The sequence below is a fragment of the Microcebus murinus genome, chromosome X, assembly GCF_040939455.1.
Source record: "Microcebus murinus isolate Inina chromosome X, M.murinus_Inina_mat1.0, whole genome shotgun sequence".
NCBI classification, from domain to species: Eukaryota; Metazoa; Chordata; class Mammalia; order Primates; family Cheirogaleidae; genus Microcebus; species Microcebus murinus.
This window is the reverse complement of record NC_134136.1, coordinates 86943360-86956414: the sequence shown is the minus strand read 5'-3', so window position 1 is coordinate 86956414 and position 13055 is coordinate 86943360. Positions and strand designations below refer to the sequence as shown.

The window sequence follows — 13055 nt, the reverse complement described above, 5'->3', positions numbered from 1 at the left end:
TTTTCATACCTAGAGATCTAAAAGAATGTCCAAAACAGTTTGGATCAGGGCTGTCTAATATATATATTTCTGCCTACACATGGCAAAACAGTTACAAACCTTGAGCAAATTAAAGCTGTGGTGGGGGAAATAGGAAATGCCAATCAGGTCATATGTGGTGACATTACACTTGGGTTCAGAATGGGCCATTAGGTATATTATCTCTCTAAAATTCTACCATGACTCTTTGGTCATCTATGGGCTGGATAGTCCATAGATAAAACACTGCTAGTTCACAGGAAGTGAATTTAAGGACAAGAAACGGATTTTATAACAAGCATGTATCATTTTGTTTATTTTAAGCTAATTTTAATTTTTATCAAAGTAATGCCTGTTCAACATACAAATGTATTAAAGACTCCTAATGAAAACCAGCAATCCCTGTCCCATCCCACTCCACCCTAGAGGCAATCACTTTCAACTGGTAAATATTTCCTCTGGTATATACTTACATATTTCCCATAATATGCTTGTACTCCTCATTCTTGGTTTATGAATTTTAGACATTATCTTTAAAATTCTGCAAATAATCCAAAAGGAATTCTTGAGCTGGGTGCAATGGCATGTGCCTATAGTCCTAACTACTAGGGAGGCTGAGGTGAGAGGATCACTTGAGCCCAGGAGTTTGAGGCTATAGTGTGCTATATGATTGTACCTGTGAATAGCCACTGCACTCCAGTCTGGCAACATAGTCAGACCCTGTTTCTACAAAAATAAAAAAAATTTCATAGGCAATAATAGTTTCATATGATCACCCATACCTGCAAGGGATGCTGGGAAATGTTCTTCAACTGGGCACATTTCTGCCCTAAATAAATTGAAGCTCTGTTGAAAAGCAGCAAGGGGAAGATAGATACTGAATTGGCTACCAGTAGTTGCTGCCACAATATCTATATTATTAATCACTGCCAGTTTAAGGAGTGTTCTATGACTGTGCTTCCTTTTTGTGCATCCTTTTGCTTTTCCTGGAATTAATAATAGCCTCCAATTTTGCTTATATTTATGTGTACCTGTTTATCCTCAAATGTAATCTATCAATATCATTTTTCCCCAAAGTCCCACCTCCAGGAATCTCCCATCCTCCTACTACAATTTAGGCTGAGGGCTTTCTAAGATGATGCATCTATCACCTGAACTTATTCTTTTTATGTTGGTTGCTATATTTTCTGAGTCCCATTGGCTTATCTTTCTTAGTTTAATTCTCTCATTTTGCTAAAAAAATCTTTGAGTGGTTTTCAAAGAAAGAGTACAGGCTATGCAAAAATGTTGAGTCTTCACATGAACACCATTGCATTCCATTCTGACATTTGATTGATAGTATGACTTGGTATAGAATTGTCAGTTAGATATCATTTAATCTCAAATTTAAAATAAAGCTCTTACCTTCCAATGTTGCAGTTGAGAAGTACATAATAAATCTAGTAGCAAAATTTCATTGTTTATAAAGCCTTCTATTAATGGAGGTTTTAAAATTATTATTAGTCACAACAATTCAGTAAACATTTATTGACTAATTGGCCATATACTCTGTGTTTGTTGTTGCAAGGGACACACACATGTTTGGGCATGGGCCTTGTGATGTTTTGTTTTATGTGTCAGCTTGGCTAGGCTAGAGTACTCAGTTATTCAATGAAGTGCTAATCCAGGTGTTGCCATGAAGGTAGGTATTTTGTAGATGTGATTAACATCTACAGTCAATTGACTTTAAATAAAGGAGATTATCCTTGATAATGTGAGTGGGCCTCATCCAATCAGTTGAAGCCTTTAACAGCAAAATTGAGGTTTCCCTGAGGAAGAAGAAATTCTGCCTCAAGACTACAGTCCCCACAGTCATGTAAGCCTGTTTTACATTTCTCTGGAGAGCCCGGACTGATACAGGCCTCAAGACCACAGAATCTAGGAAGTATGGGGTAATAAAACAAGTAAAAAATAATTAATCGTAATAAGTTTTCTCTTACAAATTTAAATACAAAATTATAGTAAAATATAGATGACTCAGAAATTGAAGAATTACTGTTAAGAAGTAGGATATTATTGTGTTGAAGTGAAGCAGAAGGCTCATCTGGGAGTGGAGAGAGATTTTGACCCTAGGAGGAAGAAAAAAAAAGCCCTTGCTAAATTCATTCACAAACCATTTACCAGATTGCTAAGAGGAAGATAATGAAGGACTGGCTATATTTAATCGATTAAAAAAACTAGATACATCAAAATAGTTCATCCCTAAAAATCATAGTTATTAAGTAGTAAGTTATAATTAAAATTTTAAATAACATAATTTGTTTTGAATCCTTAATTTTAAAGTGAGGAAACATCAAGCTGGACTTATTTAAAACCCTGACTGGTGGCCAGTTAGTAGCTATGTCCTGCCTAAAAGCCTGCCCTTACGGCGGTACATTCTCCTAAACTATTTCTCACAGAGTCTCCATTTTGTTTTATTTCTCTTTTCTTTTCCTTTCCCCTTTCCTTTCCTTTCTTTTCCTTTCCCCATTCCTTTCCCCTCTCCTTTCCCCTCTCCTTTCCCCTCTCCTTTCCCCTCTCCTTTCCTTTCCTTTCCTTTCCTTTCCTTTCCTTTCCTTTCCTTTCCTTTCCTTTATTTATTTATTTTTATTTCGGCATATTATGGGGGTACAGATTTTAAGGTTTCAATAAATGCCCATTCCCCCCCCACAAGTCTGAGTCTCCATCATGACCATCCCCCAGATGGTGCACATCTCACTCATTATGTATGTATATACCCGTCCCCCTCCCCCCTCCCACCTGCCCAATACCCTATTACTGTAGTACCTATGTGACCACTTAGGTCCTTTTTGTTTTTTATAGATAGGGTCTCACTCTGTCACCCAGGCTGGAGTACAGTGGCATGCTCCTAGCTTACTGCAGCCTCAAACTTCTGGGCTCAAGGGATCCTCCTGTCTCAGCCTCTTGACTAGCTGGGACCATAGGAACACGCCATCACGCCCATCCAATTTTCAAATTTTTTGTAGAGAAGAGATCTTGCTACGTTGCCCAGTCTGGTCTCAAACTCCTGGCCTCCAGAAATCCTTCCACTTTGACCTCCCAAAGTGCTGGAATCACAGGCATGAGTCTGGCCAGTTTTTTCTGTTTCTGTATTCACAGATCTCTTCTCTTCTTTCCAGTGTTGGTCATCCAAAACGTTTATACAAATAAGCAACAGCACTCGCACCAGGCACACGTGCCAATATATGATTTCATTCAATCTGCCCAACTGTCCCCTAAACATTCTTGGGCTTGGAGATGTCAATTGATTTACCTGAGGTCTACCAGCCAGTTAGTGACAAAGTCAGCACCACAAATGGACTCCAAATTTTATTTACCCCATCTTTGTGGTATGCCAAATTATTTGCCCTAAGCAACTGGAAGAAACTACCTTAAGGAATCTGTATTTAGTTACTAGAAACTTGTCTCTTTTTTGTGACTACCTATAAGAATTAGAGATGGGATTTTTTTTTGTCTAAGCAAGGACTCATGCCCCTGATAGCTACCTTGCTATCAACTTAAATTACCTTCACTAAACACCTTAAACACAGTGTTCCACAAATTTTCCTCTGTTCCCGTAAGGCTAAAACAACTGGATTTCTGGAACCTCTAAGGGAGAAAAAATACGCTTTTTTCATAACCCCAAAGACTGCACTTATGCCGGCACACTTTCCTGGTGGCTGCACGGGCAACTTCAGCTTGGTTTTCATTGATTTTTGATGATGTTTCCTGGACACATTAAAATAAGCTACATGAAATTGCTGATATTCAACCCTTTTTTTTTTTTTTTACCTACACAAGCACTCATTTCATATGCTTTGACCTAATCAAACACAGAGAGGTGGCACAGGTGCTGTTGGTCACCATCCATGGATGCTGTGCCAGTGCCCACCCATGTCCAAGTAAGGCCTGTCCAGCACTAGCCCCCCAGGAACCTATGTTAGGTTTGCTATCGAGGTCTGTTTATAACCAAACCTGCACATAACTACAGAGGATTATTGTCTAGGCTGCTTTTTTTTAAGGAAGAGCTTTCAAGACTTACAACATCCTTTCAGCTAACATTTGAAAATATTGTTAATCACAGACGTGGGAACAGAACATCTGTTCCTTTGGCAAAGCAAGTTCTTTACTTGCTTGCACTGTTTCCAATAGGCAGATCTCATCCTCACTCAATGGACAACCCCTAAAGGACCATTCATTTAACTCAAAATTTTAAAAAATTATATTTGTCTCTTTATAAATGAAAAGATGACTTTGTTCAGTCACAATGTTCACTTTTCTTTGGGATTTTCTGAATCATCTCTGGAGGCAGCATATTTTACAGCACTGTCTTAATCAGTTTGGGCTGCTATAACACAACACTGTACCTTAGCCTGGGTAATTTATTAATATAAACAACAGAAATTTATTGTTTACAGTTCTGGAGGCTTGAAAGTCCAAGATCAAGGCACCAGCAGATTTGGTGTCTAGAGAGGGCTCTCTGCTTCATCAATGACACCTTGTTGCAGTGTCCCCACATGGCAGAAGGGGCAAACAGGCTCCCTCAAGCTTCTTTTATAGGACAGAGCCCTCATGATCTCACCACTTCCCAAAGGCCCCACCTCTTAATAACATCACCTTGATGGGCAGGATTTCAACATAGGAATTTGGGGGGGACAGGAACATTCAGACCATAGCAGACATAAAACAGAGCAATTCTGTTTGGAAACACTTAGGTTTGATTCCTGGTATAGCCGTTTATAACAATAAGACCTTCAATTATTTACTTTGCCTCAATGATCCTGCCTGCTGATGGTGCTGCTTACTTTTTGGTGTTTCGGTAGAGATTAAGTGGTGCACGTTTGTGAAGTGCCTGATGCAATGCTAGGCTTATAGTAGGCACTCATAACAGGTGTCTGTTAATGACACCACCATTAGCATTCCTGTCCTGATGCATAATGAGAAGATGGTGGGATAAGCACCATCAATCGCTGTACCTATTACTCGTGGAAATGCCCTTTCATAAACCTACCAGACATTATTATCATATGTATATTCCTCCTAGAGCTCTTGTACTCCATAGCTGATAAGATATATAAGTATATAGATGCAAAGGTATGTGATGCCTTCACGTAAAACCAGAAAAACATACACTGGCTCACAAATACGTCAGTGAAGTTGATTTAGAAAGTTGTTTTAGAAAGCTGGTCTCTTCTCTTTCACTCTGACCTGGCTACAACTCAAACACAGGAGTGTTAGGATGGGAAATGGCATTATGCTTATTGTTGTAAATACAGAATGGATATTCAATTGTGGTTTAATAGTTTCATTTTCCAAGAGATTCTTTTCCTTTCCTTAATGTGGCAGTGGCAGTAGTCTGATTGGTCTCAATGTCTGAGGGAAGCTGCACATTGAATTTTGTTTTCATTCCACAAATGTTTCTTTACCACCTACTGCATGGTAAGTGCTGTGAAAGTGGCCGGGGTGAAGATGAGTAAGATATCATTCTTGTCCTTGAGAATTTTATAGTTTAGTAGGAGAGACAGACTCAAGAATATATGATTACAGTATAGTGTGGAAGTGAAACAACAGAGGTGTATCGTGGTTTGCTCAAACCGCTGCTTATAATCTCCTGATTGGGGGCAGCTCTTTCCAACTCCAAGTTCAGCTCTTTCCCTCACTGCAGGAAAGGAGGGAGGATTTACACTGTGGGAGTTGGCAAAGGCTACTACAAATCTTGGCTTTCTTTTGGAGAGCTGGTTGTTAAACATTTACCTGCACACCACTGGGTGTATATAAACTGCTTTATGAGCATAGGGGATGGAAGGGATTAATTTTTCTTGGTGCATTTGGGAAACCACGAAAAGAGTGGCGACATTTGAGATTGTAGGATAGTGAGTGGGAGAGTGGTTCAAAGGAGAGGAAAAATGGAAGAAACTTTGAAAGGGCACAGTCCTTGCTAGAGAGAATCCCAGCTCATATTTACCTGGTGTTGAAAGCAGAAGGCAAATGCAGTTGTGAGAAACCCTCATTGAAGGTGATAAGTAGATGTGCCATGGGATTTAACTCCAGTGGTATTTAATGGCAGTAGCCCTGGGTAGCTTCCTGCGTCCTGGGGCTGGGGCATACCTATTTCTCAAAGTGAACCGGAGTCCTTTGGCGGTGGGATAAAATGCTGATTCTCAGGATCCTCAGGAAACCTTCTGAATCAGATTCTTTTGGAGCAGAGGCCTGGAGATTTGCATTTTTAGCAATCTGCCCAGAAGTTTCCTTGTACGCTCAAGTTTGAGCAACAATCTTTCAAAGCATGATTTTGCCACCAGGAGACATTTGGTAATGTCTGGAGACATTATTGTTCATCACAACTCTAGGGGTGCTACTGACATTTCGTGGGCAAAATCCAGGAACACTGCTCAGCATCTTCCAGTGCACAGGGAGGCCTCACCGCAGAGAATTATCTGACCCTAAATGTCAATAGTGCCGAGGTTGAGAAACCCTGATCCAGATCATAATGAAGAGTTCTGAAGTAAGTAAAAGAAGTGGATTGAGTAAGCAGTGGTTCTCAAGCAAAAAAGAAAAGAAATAAACGAGTAGTGGACCAAAGTCAGCTTTTGTCACTAGGTGGGCCCTTAGTTTGCTCAGGTTGGGGCTGGAATGAGTTATGGGCTTCCAGACCCAGTTTTCAGGCTGCCCAGTATTCATAGAACTGCATAGAGCTCACACATATTGAACCCATGCAGATGGTACCCTGAAGTCACAAACTCATTATTTGCTAAGTTGTTTTTTTCTGTAACAACAAAAAAATGTTAAATATTTATTGAATTATTCTCACAAAAAAATTGTGGTCACTTCATTGGGGAAAAAATATGCCACTGGTTCTACACAAAGTAGTCTTAGCTCAACTTGCACTTTCTTGAAATCAAAAGGTATATTTGCGTTGAAATCATATTGGCTAAGAGTTGAGAAAAGTTGTTGCTTATATGGAGTTAAGTAAGCAAACTTTGGAAATTTTTTTGAGTCTGAGTTTAAGTTTCTGAGAAGCCAGCTGGCTCTCCAGCTCCCCTGCCATCCTGCCAAGATGATGTCCAGCTTGTCCCTGTTAATAAGTTCAGGAGATCAATCTCAGAGGTAATAAATACAACCTGTAATGAAAGGTACACATTTTAACATTTTTTCCTGAACAAAACATTAGTGGTTATTGTTCTAATGACAATATTGCTATCTGAAATTATGCCCTGGGCCCTCAATAGAGAAAGATTTGTGTTCATTTGCTGCATTTCAAACAATTTGTGTGCACTTTCCCATTAAGATTTTTCTTGGACTGGATACATAGTTGATCCATATGGAGATGAGATAGGTCACACCCTACTTTCCTGATTGCTTGACTCAGTTAAGGTGTTACACATAATAATTTGGTTTCCTTCCCAGTGTCTTTGCAAAAGTAAGACTTCAGTGCAAGATACCCTTTTAAAAATACCCTTGGGTCCAGAGTGTTGAACTTTTCTGGCTGAAATAATTTTGCACCTTCCTAATGCTTTAATGCTTTTAGGGAACTCTTAAAATGCAAAGATTTAAGGCCCTTACCTAGTTAAGCTTTGAGCAGTCCCAGAGCTGTTAGATAAGAATAGGATTCATCCTTTACTTTTGGAGCTTTGGGCACTGTTTCCAGCTGCTTCCAGTCCTTCCAATCCTGAAAGCTCTCCTAATCCTCGCGGAGGCAGCCTTTCTGGCTCCCAGGACCCACCCCTTGCTCCTGATTGGCGAGGCTCCTCCGCGGCCCAAGCCAGCCGCCTACGACGTCTCTGAGAACTGATTTGAAATAAGAGCCAGGCGGTCCTTGCTTCCCTGCGACCGACTTTTCATAGGCCGGGGGAGAAAAGGTTGAGAAACTTGACATTGTCTCTGGCAGAGTGCGTGTAGCAACAGATCAAAGAAAAAGAGAACGAAAACGTGCTCTTTGCTGCCTGTAGATTTCCCCGGGTTGCTTTTGTCTTGCGGGCTTCTCTTGGGTTTGGTGTTTCCGCTCCGAAGACTGCGGCGTGGGCTTCGATGCAGCTCGCTCCCTGCCGGATGGGTCATGGAATTCTAAACATGAGGCAGGTAAGCTCCGGGCGGCTGCGCTGGCGGCGGAGAGGGAGGGCGCTGCCGCGGACCCCTGCGACCTGTTACTCCGGAGAGCTTGCTGAGTGAGCAGATGCCTGTCCAAGTCGACCCATTTGGCGGAAAGACTGAGCTGCAGATTACCTGCGGTACCCCCAGCACCCCGTCCTTGCCACCCGCCCCCACGTTTGCCTCTAATGGTGGTTGGTGATGTCAGGCAGTCATTGTAAAGGGCTTAAAAGCGGTTGGTAGAATATATGTAAATCAATTCCAGTTTGCGGCCCCTGGAATGTATTGTGCGGGATCTATCTTGAGCTTTTAGCCCCTACCCTATGCTTTGGGCTAGAATAAAGACAACTGAATATCCTGAAAAAGAATTACACGGGGCCGCTTATCTCATTTTGGCTTCACATTCTGAGCATTTACTGTGTTTCTGGCTAAGAAGGCGGAACTAGCTTGAAATGAGCACAGATAGTCCTTCCAGGAAAATGCAGATTTGTTTTTCTATTCAAGCAGTTTGGAAACTATTGCTTCTGGACGTGAGAAGACAACTCTGAAAGTAGTGAGCGGAGAAAGGGCTCGGGGATTACCTAAATGAGGCTTTGAAAGGAATCCTAAACCAGCAGCTTCTTCCGTGGCTCTGGGGCATGATGATAAAATTCCTTATCGGCCCCGGCAGAGGTTTATAGCCTTGTTGTTAAGAAAGAAAAGGAAGGAAAATAAGTGAATGTAGGAAGCCGGGAAGAGGGTGTAATTTCCAACTCAGTCAAAGTTATGGAAAAATCTTATGTCAATATTTAAATATCAGGATCAATACTCATTTAATGGGACAAGACTGGAAGAACATACCAGTAGGCTGGGAAGGGCGGGAGTTACAAGAGGAGTGATATTGCTCATGCCAGCTCTGAGTAAATCTGGGTGGGAAAGTCAGCATCTGTATCGCCACCAGAAAAGCTCTTCACTTTTTCTTCTAAGTAGGCTGGGCACCCGCCGCTCTGCACTCTTTCGGGGAAGTGAACCTTCCATTTAGGGGTCGGGGCGGGAGATTTAGAACTTTCTGCCCCTTTCTGCAGCCTTGGAAGGTGAGGCAGAGCCCCCACCAAATGGTCAGGCGCAAAGACCCTCTCTGCCTTCTTGTCCCATGGCTTGCTCCCTAAGCAAGTGTGCTTGGCAAGTTTCCGTGAGTGCAGAAAAGCACACTCGGACGGGCAAGTGTCGTGTGCTTTCAATGAACTGCCCTTGCCTTGCTAGGGACTGTGGGGTGGAGGCTCGTTTTAAGTTCTGCAAACACACAGTCCAACCTCATTCTTTTAAAGTGTAGTAAAATATGACAGGGAAAAGGAGTGAGAAGGCTAAATGGAAAGGATTGAAAAGGAAAAAGAGGAACGCAAAAAATGTTTGACAAAGATCTTTAGCTGGAACAAAGAAGTCATTTGATCCTGTGCGGAGCCACCTGTCCTTTCCTCCGTGGTGTCTGAGCTCAATTTCCAGAATCCCTGTTCCCACACAACTCCTCCAGAACGGTGGCACTTCCCGTGCCTGATGCCCAAGGCGTGCTGTCCCGAGCTTGGGATGGTTTTTCCCATGCTTAGCTTGCTGTGGCATTCAAGTGAAGTTGGAAAACAGCCCAGTATTGAAGTTTTAAGGCCACAAGTACACATGTGGTAACTCCTTAGTTATTTAATGAATGGGCAACGTTTTATCCCACAGCTCTGTATATCTAATAATTTTTTGGCCCATCTGGGACTTGAAAAGAGGGTGGGATGAGGTGGAGGGGAAGAGGAGATGGAAGAGAGGGAGAGGATCATTGTCCATCCAAAGAACACAGACAGTCCGGGGTTTCAGGAATCTCACACATTTTTCCACAGCAGCCAGAAAAAGAATGTAGGGAGGAATACGATGGTAGTGTTGTTGGCATGGGTTAATCCCAACTTGATTTGAGTTTCCCTTGGGGAAACCTGACTGTTGCATCCAGGCAGGGTGAATTGCACCCACCAGCCAATTTGTCATCTCAGCCTGGCAACTCTGGCTGGATTTGCAGGGTTAACTATCAAACAGGCCCGTGTGTCATCAGCTCAGCAATGAAATTCAATCCCTTCGCTGATGAGTGATCTGTCCCTAGGGCTGCACAAATGCTGAACAATGGTGTGGCAGGCCAGAAGAGCCCCCTGCCACTGATAGCCAGATATTCTGGGTGGCTAGAAATTGCCAGCAGAATTAGAAAGCTGCCTGACTGGCTATAAGAGTCAGAGGGGTTTGGGCTTCTGCCAGGTTGGCAGAAAAGGAGCGGTGTAGTATTCTTTGAGGGTTCCTAAGGCCACGCTGAGTTAAGCCAAAGAAAAGTGTAGACCTGACTCGCCTTTATCAGGAAATAATTTTAAAGTATGTGCTAGCCTTTCTCTGCACTCTGATCATAAATGGGAAACTTTCCTGAATCTTCCTTGAGAAGGAATTTGCTGTGTTCCCAGGCAAAAGGAAAGGCATGGCCACCTGTTCTAGAAGCCCAGCCAAAAACAACAGGTTTGCCTGTGGCATTCCCACAACTGCAAATATCCTCCCCAAATAGCAAGCCATCCATTGTCCCTAAACATGAGAAGAACAAATAGTTCATTCTTGAGCTGGGAAAAAAAAAAAAAAAAGATCAGATCCTCCAGACAAAATTACCTACCAGACATATTTTTGTGTTTTTAACATCCTGATAACTTTAGAAAAAACTCTAAGAGAAGAAGGTGGGTGCTCTATTTCTGATCTACTAAAACAAGTCACGTAGCTGCTAAATTCTTGCAAGGCTAGGATGCTGCTGTTACAAGGAAGCTGTGGCTCCGTTTGATTAGCTCGTTCTGCATTCTTTAGATTGGAATTAAAATGCCCAAGGACATCTGGCTTAATAATGAAAGTCTTCGTATTAATCTTTCCTCTGAGGATTAGAAAGCCCTTTATAAACATGATCTATTTATTCTCTGCCACATTCCCAGGAGAGAACGAGGTGGCAATTTGATCCTCATTGAGCAAATGGTGAGGCAAAGGCAGAGAAAGGTTAAGTATGAAGAGACAGAGCAAGTTAGGGGCAAGTCCGGGGATGAATACTCACCCACCCAGAAAGACTACCTGTGCTGGTTTAGGATATCAAATGGCATTCTGGGGATTAAAGCAGAACCTCTCCTACAACATCCTTTTTGTTATCATTCTGTAATCGGCACATAGTGTCCCAAATATATTGTATGGTTTCCTTCATTTGAAAGTCAAGCCTTTAAAAGTTCAGAAGGCATTTCTGTCCTCATTTGTCCCAACGCTAAGATCAGGCAGCTTTTATGACATCTGATAGGAAGGAAGATACAATAACTTACCAGAATTTTAAAAAATGTATCCCTTTCAACAGATGTTTTAAGTTTTGCACGATTTAGAGAGCTCAATGTCTTCAACATATGTTAAAATTTTAATTTCTTTCCTGCTATCTCTTTCAGGAAATGTTATAATTGTAAGACTTGCTGTCAGTTTAAAGATCCTTGTTGGCTATTTTGAAATAATTTTTTTGAGTCATTATAATTTGCGTTAGTAGTTTGCTTGGCTGTGGACTGGATAGGCTGCGAGCAAATCCGTTAATTGGTAGCTGCATGTTATCCGCAGACATTCCAGCAAGTTTTAAGGCTGAATGTGTATGTGGATGTCTCCTGGCTTTGATCGTTTGTGTGGTAAATAGACATCTAAGGTAGCTATGGAAACCTGGGCTGTGCATTGGTGAAAGGGGGGGAGGATTTAGTTACCGGACAAAGAGTAATTTGTTTGATTAGAAAAAGGTGGGGACAAATTAGGACATTTTTAACCCACATGATTTGAGGATTTCTGTTCAACCAAATCATTCGGATTTTTCTCAATAGTCAAAAAGAATTTTTTGACTAAACCACAGCAGAGTATTTTGCAGATGTAATTTAAATTATTTTTAATCAAGCGGTTGCTACTCTCCAAAAGCAACTTATGCAATGAAAGGGAAGTACAGCATACCATGTCAATATCATCAATATCCCTGTTGTACTTAGTGTGAATGTTTTTATTTTCAGAACATGATAGGACTTTGAAAGACCAGGATCTGATTGGAGGTGTGCATTTCAGTTATCCACCTGCAGGGGTCAGGCTTGAAGTTTCCACGGTGGAAGATCAGGCAGTGGACGCCACTGCTGGAAGCCTGAGGCAGAGCCAAGAGAATTGCTCTGCTTATTTGGAACAATTAGTTGAGCGATTCTTTAATCTTGTGACCAAAGCTATATGAAAACGAGTTCATTCAAGGAAGAGAATATCAAATGCACTGTGATTAAAGAAAGGGCGATAAAGCCAGGTCAAACAGCAATCTAATCTCTGTTTAGATATGGGGCAGTTTATTGGGAAAATTCTGCTCATTATCAACTCCTTTGATTTCACACAAAACACATCTCAGGGGCTTTGTTCTAGAAGGTTGTTTGCTTAGTCTTATAAACTGGTATGTTCTAGAAATTTCTTAAACCAAAAGACACAATATTAGGGACCCATCTGGAGCCACAAGATTTGTTTACCCCCTCTGGAGGAAAATATTCCATTGATACAAGATCAGGATGGTTAATGGCCTACAGAAGGTCAGATGGTGTTAAAGAGCTCAGAAAATTGAGGCACAGGTAAAAATGCCTAGAGAGGACTTTCCTAAACAAAACAAAACAAAAACCAACCAAATAACGTATCTGTTTCATGCCAAAAAGGAGAGGCTCTGAGTAAACATGGAAGAGGTGTTGATCATTTGTAGTACAAGTGAATGTTGAAGGTTTCATGTTCAGTCAACTATTTATGATGAGTTTCTTTCTTTTTTTTTTTTTTTTTTCTTGTGACAGAGTCTTGCTCTATTGCCTGGGCTAGAGTGCTGTGGCGTTAGCCTAACTCACAGCAACCTCAAACTCCTAGGCTCAAGCAATCCT

The 13055-nt window shown here is 41.5% G+C and overlaps 1 protein-coding gene across 2 annotated transcripts in view; it reads left to right on the top strand.

Annotated features, from left to right (window-relative positions):
* The window catches only part of MID1 (midline 1), a 331494-nt gene that overhangs the window by 160693 nt on the left and 157746 nt on the right, over positions 1-13055 (top strand). Inside the window, exon 1 of one of the 2 annotated variants that reach the window (XM_012784838.3) lies at positions 7820-8115. The exons of the other annotated variant lie outside the window; for it this stretch is intronic. The gene's annotated coding sequence lies outside the window, so the exon portion shown is untranslated. Of the gene's footprint in view, positions 1-7819; positions 8116-13055 lie in introns of those variants that run through there. 2 annotated transcript variants of the gene reach the window in all.